At 31.4% G+C, this 8,690-nt stretch overlaps 1 long non-coding RNA gene across 1 annotated transcript; it reads right to left on the bottom strand.

Annotated features, from left to right (window-relative positions):
• Positions 1-3,746: 3,746 nt before the first annotated feature.
• Positions 3,747-4,301, bottom strand: LOC145118804 (uncharacterized). The gene is made up of 3 exons (XR_013713508.1): positions 4,172-4,301; positions 3,991-4,067; positions 3,747-3,830 (listed from the first exon to the last, which is right to left on the bottom strand). It is a non-coding gene; the product is annotated as an uncharacterized LOC145118804 (long non-coding RNA).
• Between the last annotated feature and the right edge of the window lie 4,389 nt (positions 4,302-8,690).

Below are 8,690 nucleotides of genomic sequence, written 5' to 3'. Positions count from 1 at the left end.
TTAATAATAGTTTTGCATGAAATTCAAAATGAGTGGAATAAATGGTTTTATTAGACTGTGAATGTAGTATTTAAGTTATTAATGCATGACTTTATTTATAGATCTGTATTAAGCTGTGAATGAATTCGCATTAAGCTGTGATTATTTTATAATTTTTTTGTTTGCTTTTGAAATAATGTAAATTTTATTCACAGCTTAATATATAAAATTCATAATTTAAAATATGATTGATTTATGCATAAATTTTTTTTGTTAATTTTCTTCTGAATATATTTATTTTTTGTGTTGTATAAGTATGTAAGAATACATTAGTTTTAATAATAGTTTGCATTAAATTCAAAACGAGTGAAATAAATGGTTTTATTAGAATGCGAATGTAGTATTTAAGTTATTAATGCATGACTTTATTTACAGATCTGATTTAGAAGAAAATAATGGTTGCGATGCTGGTATAGGTGATTGGTGGCAGCGTGTGGTGGTGGTAGTAATAGAGTTTGAATGTTTTATTTCTTTTAGTTTGTGAATTATTGTAAAATGGTTTGTATTAAGTTGTGATTTTTGTGAAGTAAACTATAAATGGACTGGATAAACTTGTAGTTTATATAAGTTTTGTGCTCAAATATGAGAGCATATAAGAATGAAAATATTATACTGCAAAAATTACAATTCTGCCCTTTTTGTATCAAAAAGAGAAAAAAATAGGTTTTTCACATGTTTAATAAGAATATCATGTAAATATTTACTAACTAATGGGGGTTCTTAGGGTTCTTACTCTTTTGTGGTTCTCATTTGAATCACTCCCTATATATATATATATATATATATATATATATATATATATATATATATATATATATATATATATATATATATATATATATATATACTAGTAGCGTACCCGCGCGATGCAGCGATGCCAGATAGTTCCTTTCAGCAGATAGTTTTCATGCGGCGATTAGTATCCTTTTCTTGTTAGATAGTCATTTCAGCCTTTTGGCGGATTGTTTTTAGTTTGATAGTTCCATTTGCTGAATAGTTTCTAGTTAGATATGTAGATGCAGGGGCGGAATAGTTTCATATTCGGTATTATCTATTGCACTGGTTTTATTTTACCATTATTTTGTAAAGGAGGTGCACAAAGTGTTTGTGAAAAAAAATATATAGATACTTATTATGTTTTAGGAAACAGACGATGCATTTGCTTTCTTCTAATTATATTGTGTTAGAAATAAAATTACATTGCTTTTTTCGGTTGAAAATAAAAATGCACTATTTTTTGTGAATGATAAAATCATTTTCATGATTAAGTTGACTTCCATTTCTATGTTGTTCCAAAAAAAAAAGTTGAGTTCCATTTCCATTATTAGTTTCATTTCCATTTCCATGATTTGGTTCCACCACTTTTCTTCTTATCCTGACCAAAACAAACATTTGGACTAAGTCCAAGTGTTTGGTATCCATTGTTGTGTCCTTAGTGCTTAGATCTAGATTTTTTGTTCATATGGAGATTGAAAGGTTACATTCATATCGCTATTTAGAGTAAACTACATGTTTGGTACATGAACGGTTCCCTTTAACAGTAGTGGAATAAAGGGCCCAAAATTGTTATAAAAGTGTAGTTTTATGGACCATCAAGCTGAAATTAATCTTCCTAGCTAAATGTGTTGTTAATTTCAGCAAACCAGAGGGACCAAACATGTAATACACAAATGCATAGTTTTATGGACCTTCAATCATGAAATTAATCTTGCGGGCTAAATATGTTAATTTCAGCAAACCAAAAGGGCCAAACATGTAATAAAAAATGGCATTTATATACATGATGCATTTGAAACTATAACTTCGTATGCAATTAAATCAAAAGAAATTTTGAGTCATTTTTATGTTAACATTTTGATACTTTATGACATAATGTTTTCTTATATTTATAAAAGAGAAAACCATTAAAAAACAAATGATTTAGAACAACCATGTAATAGTAATACCACCATTAAATTGGAAATAGAAATGAAATATTGTATAAAACAACCATGTAATACCATCATTTAACGTTAATGAAAATATGAGATATAAACGTGACCTCATTCATGAAAACCAATACCAAAGGCTAGAAAACAATTGCAAGTAGACATTGACTGATTACCTTTGTGCTTACATAACAATAGATAAATAAGAAGCAATACCATTACCAGTATCATTTTTCACAACAAAAAGTCTTTAATAAAAATATATATTTGTTTAAATATAAATATAGTGTTTAAGATTCACAACTATGAACTTATGGTTAAAGGCTTAATCGTTTAGAATTTAGAGTTTAGATACAAGTACAAAATGCAAGTACAAAAGTCTTTAATAACGTTTAGAATGACATCTAGTACACAATCAGTAACATGGGGGGTACAAGTACAAAATGAAAGGCTTACTAGTTACAATCTAAAAAAATAATAATAATATTTTGGGGGATGCAGAAGTTAGTCAAGGTATTCCCACTGCAACCTTTACATCCACCATTGCCCTTGAAATAGCAGTTTCTTGAATATCAATTGTGCATCTGCTAAAAAGAAACATACACTTAGGTACATACCCATCATGAAATAGCAAAATACTTTTGTTTATTTAACTACATTACCTCTTATTCCATTTGCAAGGTCTATAGTTTTACTAAAAGTAGAGCATGAAAGATGAACACTTAGGTACATACCCATCATGAAATAGCAAAATACTTTTGTTTATTTAACTACATTACCTCTTATTCCATTTGCAAGGTCTATAGTTTTACTAAAAGTAGAGCATAAAAGATGAACACCATAATCAAGTAAATATATCCAAAAATATAATAAAACACACCATTTATACATGAAAATAGACATAAAGTAAACATACAAATAAAAATTAAGACTGTTTTTAATATCATCTTATTTTCTTTATTAAAAAATTTTATCATTGTTTGTTCAAAAATATAAATTCCTTTTACAAGGATAACCCATGGATCAGTGAAAATAGTTTAATGCATATGGATCATAGCACATACCATTAATTATAGGACACTTGAAATTTTAAGTACAATCTGTAAAATAATATCATCAACGTATATGACTTTCTAGAACTTTAAGGTCATTTATAAGTCACTTGAAATTTCACCCTATGTAACTTAATTTGAGTTCACAAACTCTTCAAAAATGAGGTGATTGGTTTGTTGCAAAGTTTTACAGATAAATACATGTGAATCATATGCGATTTACGTGTGAATCACATGTAATTCATATGTGAATTACATGTGATTTACATGTGAATCACGTGTAAATGTGATTTACATGTGAATCATATGTGACCAACTTGTGATTTACATGTGAATTACAGGTTATTCATATGTGAATTACATGTAATTTACATGTTAATCACGTGTAATTGTGATTTACATGTGAATCATATGTGATCAACTTATAATTTACATGATTCCCTCTGTTATGTAAAATATAGTTGTTCTCTATGATAATAGATTTCATAAAAAGTAACTAAGGACAAGAGTTAGATTACCTGTTGTTCAGCTTCTTTTTCACTGATGGAACTTTGGATCACCTTTTCAGTCAAACCTATAAACAACCATGACATGTTTAGGGTTTTGTTACACAAGACTGAAGAGCTTTGTAGGGCTATGTTAGATGATAAGGATGGGAAGGGTAATCACGTCTTTTGCAATGTATATCCTTCATTTTAGATGGTTAATTATGAACTAAAAGGTACTTACCACTTGCAGCATGATGATCTTGACACCATTCGCCCATCTTTTCAAGACACTCTTTTGTTTGATGTATAACCAAGTCAGGACCCTGAACATAAAAATAAATCATTTTAGGTCCTGTGGAAACTAATATATTGTCTGTTACAACAATAAAGTACACAAACTAAGCAAGAAAATAACAAAAAGTTAGTAACAATATTATCATGATAAAAGCCACCTGTATCAATAATCAGAAACTCCCAACTTACCTCTACAGATTTGGTAAGCTTCCCATCTGTGATCACACAAGCAATCTCCAGTATTCTATCTACTTCAATATTCAATCCTACACATACACCAACTTACTTGAATGAATATTGAGTAATCAACAAGAACACTTTTTTCAATTATGTACATTAAAAAACTCAAAACTAAATGACTGATACCTACCTGTCATTTCCAAGTCAATCCACACAAGAGGCAACCTATATTCTCCTTCTAACATGTCTAGGGTATGACGAGTGCCTTTATCATTCTTAATTAGGGTTGCGTCTTGAAGACTATCAATTTCTTTATCATGGTTACCTGCATCAGTACCAATAACTTGTATAAATAAGTAACAATATTTTTGGCATTTTATCTTACTAAATTCAAACAAAACTATTAATGAATTATAAGGTGATAGTTCTGTTGGATTAGTGTCTAAGTCCATAACTATTTTGGTATGTACTTGACCTGATTATGAGCATGGTCCTTTTGGGTTGCCTTCACCATAGCAATATGTAGGATGAATTAAGGATAGAAAGGTTTAATTATGATTTATTAATATATTATGAGAATAATATATTAAAGGAGAAATCATATTGTTTAATTAATATTAGTCAAGAATTAATAAAGAATTAATTTTGTGACTAAAAGAGATTAATTAAACTTAAGGGACTTATTGTGTAATTATAAGATAATTACATAATTGGGCTATGGATCACCTTGGAATAATAGGTTGGACGAATTCTATGGGGAAGCCCGTTAGAAATCGTCCAAGGCATGTTCCAGAAGGGGTCCATGGGCTGCTTAGAGCTTAAGCAGTCAAATTAGGGTTTCCTTGTTAGATAACCCTAATTACCTACCTATTTAAGGAGCCCCTAAGCCCCAAAAACGTGGACAACTAATCCTTTAGGGTTTCCAGCCGTTTTTGATGCCTCCTCTTTCCTCCCTCTTCATCCAAGTTGCTTAGTGGTGTTTGTGACTCCATTAGAGGTGCAACGCTTGAGGCACTAAGTTTTCTGAAGCCAAGGATTGATTGTTATTGCTATATAACAATCAAAGGTAAGATCTAAACCCTAATTTCAGTTATAGTTTATTGGATCTAGGGTTTATGGCTTTGGATTATCAATTGCATGTTCATTAGACAAACTAGATCCAAAGCTATTAGGGTTTGCATGTACACCATAGGGTTGATGTATTGCTCGAAACCCATCAGTGGTATCAGATACTAAGGCTGTTTGTTTGATGTATTTGATGCTATAGTTGATTATTCATGCTTAAAATTGAAATTTTTTTGGTTTCTAGGGGCTGGACTCGCCGAGTCCATGGCTGAACTCGTCGAGTCCAAGCTAGACTCGACGAGTCAGAGTCGCAGATGGAGCAGATTTCGGGATTTTGACCTGTTTTGACTGTGGATAATTGCCTAAAACGTTTTTTATTAATAAAATCTGATTTTTATCAATATTTGGAGATTATCCTTGCCAAAATAGAAGATAATTGTCAAAATTTAGATAATCTTTTGTTTTATTAGATAAAGATTGATTATTTGTAATTTAGATTTGAATTATCTTGTGAAAAAGTTTCAATTTTCCCCTTTAGGTTTTATAGTTTAAATTTGAACTTAAAAGTTTTGTTTTTGAAACTTGAATAGTTGAACCCTAATGTTTTGAAAGGTTTCAAAACTTGTCCTCAAGTTTTGGAATTTAAATTTTTTGATTAAAAGTTAATTTTTGAAATATTTAAATTCTAAACCCTAATGTTTTGAAAAGTTCAAAACTTGCCCTCAAGTTTTGGAATTTAAAAGTTAATTAAAAGTTTAATTTTGAAATGTTAAATTCTAAAACCCTCGTATTTTTTGAAAAAGTTCAAATTACACCCTTATGGTTTTATTAATTAATTAAAGTGTATAATTAAAAGAGATTTAATAATTCCATAAAGTTTTGGTTTACATTTGATTAAATTAAAAGTATAATTTATTAAATTGAACCACCTAGTATTTTAAAAATGTAAAATACACCCTATACTATATATATGTAACATTAAAAGTCTAATATTATATATATGAGTAAAGAGTCAGTCTTACCGTTAGTAGGCCTCATTCACGAAGCTGGTCTATAAGGGGTGTTTAAGGAAATTGCCTATAAAATGGCGATTGAATGAGTATCCACTCTTACCCACCGCACTCTTGACTAGTGGAGGGTTGTTAGCCGAATGGGTAGGATAGGACGAAACCTTCCATTATAAGTACAATGAAGTACAAAGTAACTACATGCTTTTACAAATTCCCAAATCATAGTTACTTTAGGAAAAATGTGGAATTGTATGCTAATCCATGGAATTACACTTTGTACCCTTGTCGAAACGTTAGTGGAGCGTGTGTGGTTAACCGGCACACTAATTTGGGATTGACATTGGTGGCGAAGGGTAGCTCGATGTTTATCATAGATCAATGGAGCGTGTGTGGCTAACCGGCACATTGATTAGGTGATAGTAGCAATTGGGTGCACCACGTGATTCGTATGGTTATTCACACCTTGTTTGTGATCCTCGGCATCCCAGTCGCAAACTTAAAGGGCATAATCGAGATTAAACATGCCATTGAAAAGTTCAATGAATCTCAAAAGATCTAGGAGTTTCAATTCATTTAAAACTTAAACTTTTTTTTTGTTTTTCATGGTGGAATTGGTAAATCGTCATTTACCTACCTTCAAATATTCTGCAACTAGATTACGGCATCCCTCTTCTAGGTTGTAGAGTATTGTGTTGGATCCTAGCTTTGATGTTTCATTGGGGTGTTACATCAAGGATTCTTATCAACTAACTTGAATTTTCTCCCGTTTTGTAGATGTCTAAATCTTACAATGGTCTTCCCAAGTCCCTTGGAACAAGCTTTCCAAATGAAGATGACGTTCCACGATACGATCAAGGAAATGAGATTCATGCTTCTCTTCCTCCACCTCCTCCAATTATTCTCCCTAACCCACAAGTTCAAAGGCTTGAAAATTTCAAGCTCACTCAAGCCCTTTTGGCAAGTAAACACGAAGATGGGAAACATGTGTGTGCACACATCTTAGAGATGAAGTCACACATTGATAGGTTAAGGATGATGGGTGTCGATATCTCAGAAATGTTGGTTGTTAACTGTGTTGGATATAGTGTCTAAGTCCATAACTTTATTCGGTATGTACTTGACCCGACCCGGCATGGTCCATTTGGGTTGCATGGCATTGCAATACTTGGATAGACTAGATGAGAGAATAAGGCACTTATGATTATTAATATATTATAAGTTCTAATATATTAATAATAGTATTATTTAATTAGTATTGATCAAGTATTAATCTAGTATTAATTTGGTGATCAAAGTGAGACTAATTAAATATATAGGGTTGATTATGACAATCATCAATTCTTTTATGGTGGCTTAATGATCCATGGTTTATGGGTTTGGTTATAACCATATGGAGCTCCATGGATAGTCCATGGGAGTTACAAACCCATGGGTCATGAGAAATCAAGAGTCATGACAATTAAGGGCATTCATGTGTAAACCCTAATTGTGACAACACTATAAAAGGAACCCTATGGCTAGCAAAATGGTGACCTAGTGTTACTAGAGAGGGCATAACCGATTTTGAGTGCTAGAAGTATTCTCTCAAGTTATTCCAAGTCTTGTGGTGTTGTGTGAAACATTTGAGGCACAACATTTGGGGTGCTAGGCTCACAAAGTCTTGAAGGAATCCAAGCAACAACAAGGTATGTATTTCTACTAGTTTTATATTTTTATGTAATCCCCATGCCATGCTAGTTAGGAAATAACCTTGAAAAGGAAATTTGCATGTATATAGTGAAAACATAGATTCAAGGTTATTAGGGTTGCATGTACACATAGGAAGTGTTAGAATGCTCAAAACCCTTTAGTGGAATCAGAGCCTAGGATTGTTTTCTGTATACTTGATGCAAAACTGCTTAAAAATCGAAAATTCTGCACTCTGACGACTGGACTCGCCGAGTCCATGGGGAGGACTCACCGAGTCCATGAACAAATTCATCCTACTCGACGAGTAGAATAATGCACTCGACGAGTAGGAGCGTGCTGGGTAGTTTTTTCGAGTTTTGTTGCTGGAAATGGATTAAGATCATTATCCCAATCTGTTTTGGACTTGTAAAATCTGTTTTTCAAAATGATAATGATTATGTTAACCCATTTTTGCATGACTTTTATCAATTTTCAAGTATTGTATATAGTTATATGATTTCTTGAAATTGCTTGACATGAATTTGTGTTCTTATGAGTTTTTAGAAGATCATAGGAATTATATGTAACCTCCATGTATGTTTAATTCATGATCTTAATGGCAATGATGGTGTCCATAACTTGTCCTCAAGTTATGGATAACCAAAAGTCACTTCTTTAAATTGTGATTAAAGAACTAAAGAAGTTTCATAAAATGAAGAGTCTTCATTTTTATGAACCATTAAAACTCATAAGTTACAAATTGAAGAGACTTGGAATAGTTTCAATTCTTGCCCTCAAGTTTTGGAATTTGAAAAGTCTTACACTCTAATACTTTAATTCCAAATTAAACCTTAGATTTTTAAAAAGTTTAAAAATCAACACTTATACTATTATTATAATTTTATTATATAGATATGTATAAGAATATGTCATTCTTACCGTTAGTAGGCCTCATTCACGAAGCCG

The sequence above is a fragment of the Lactuca virosa genome, chromosome 6, assembly GCF_052849685.1.
Source record: "Lactuca virosa cultivar CGN04683 chromosome 6, Lactuca_virosa_CGN04683_v6, whole genome shotgun sequence".
Classification (NCBI taxonomy): domain Eukaryota; kingdom Viridiplantae; phylum Streptophyta; class Magnoliopsida; order Asterales; family Asteraceae; genus Lactuca; species Lactuca virosa.
Note: the sequence above shows the minus strand (reverse complement) of the source record. Positions and strands in the feature narration are given on the sequence as shown.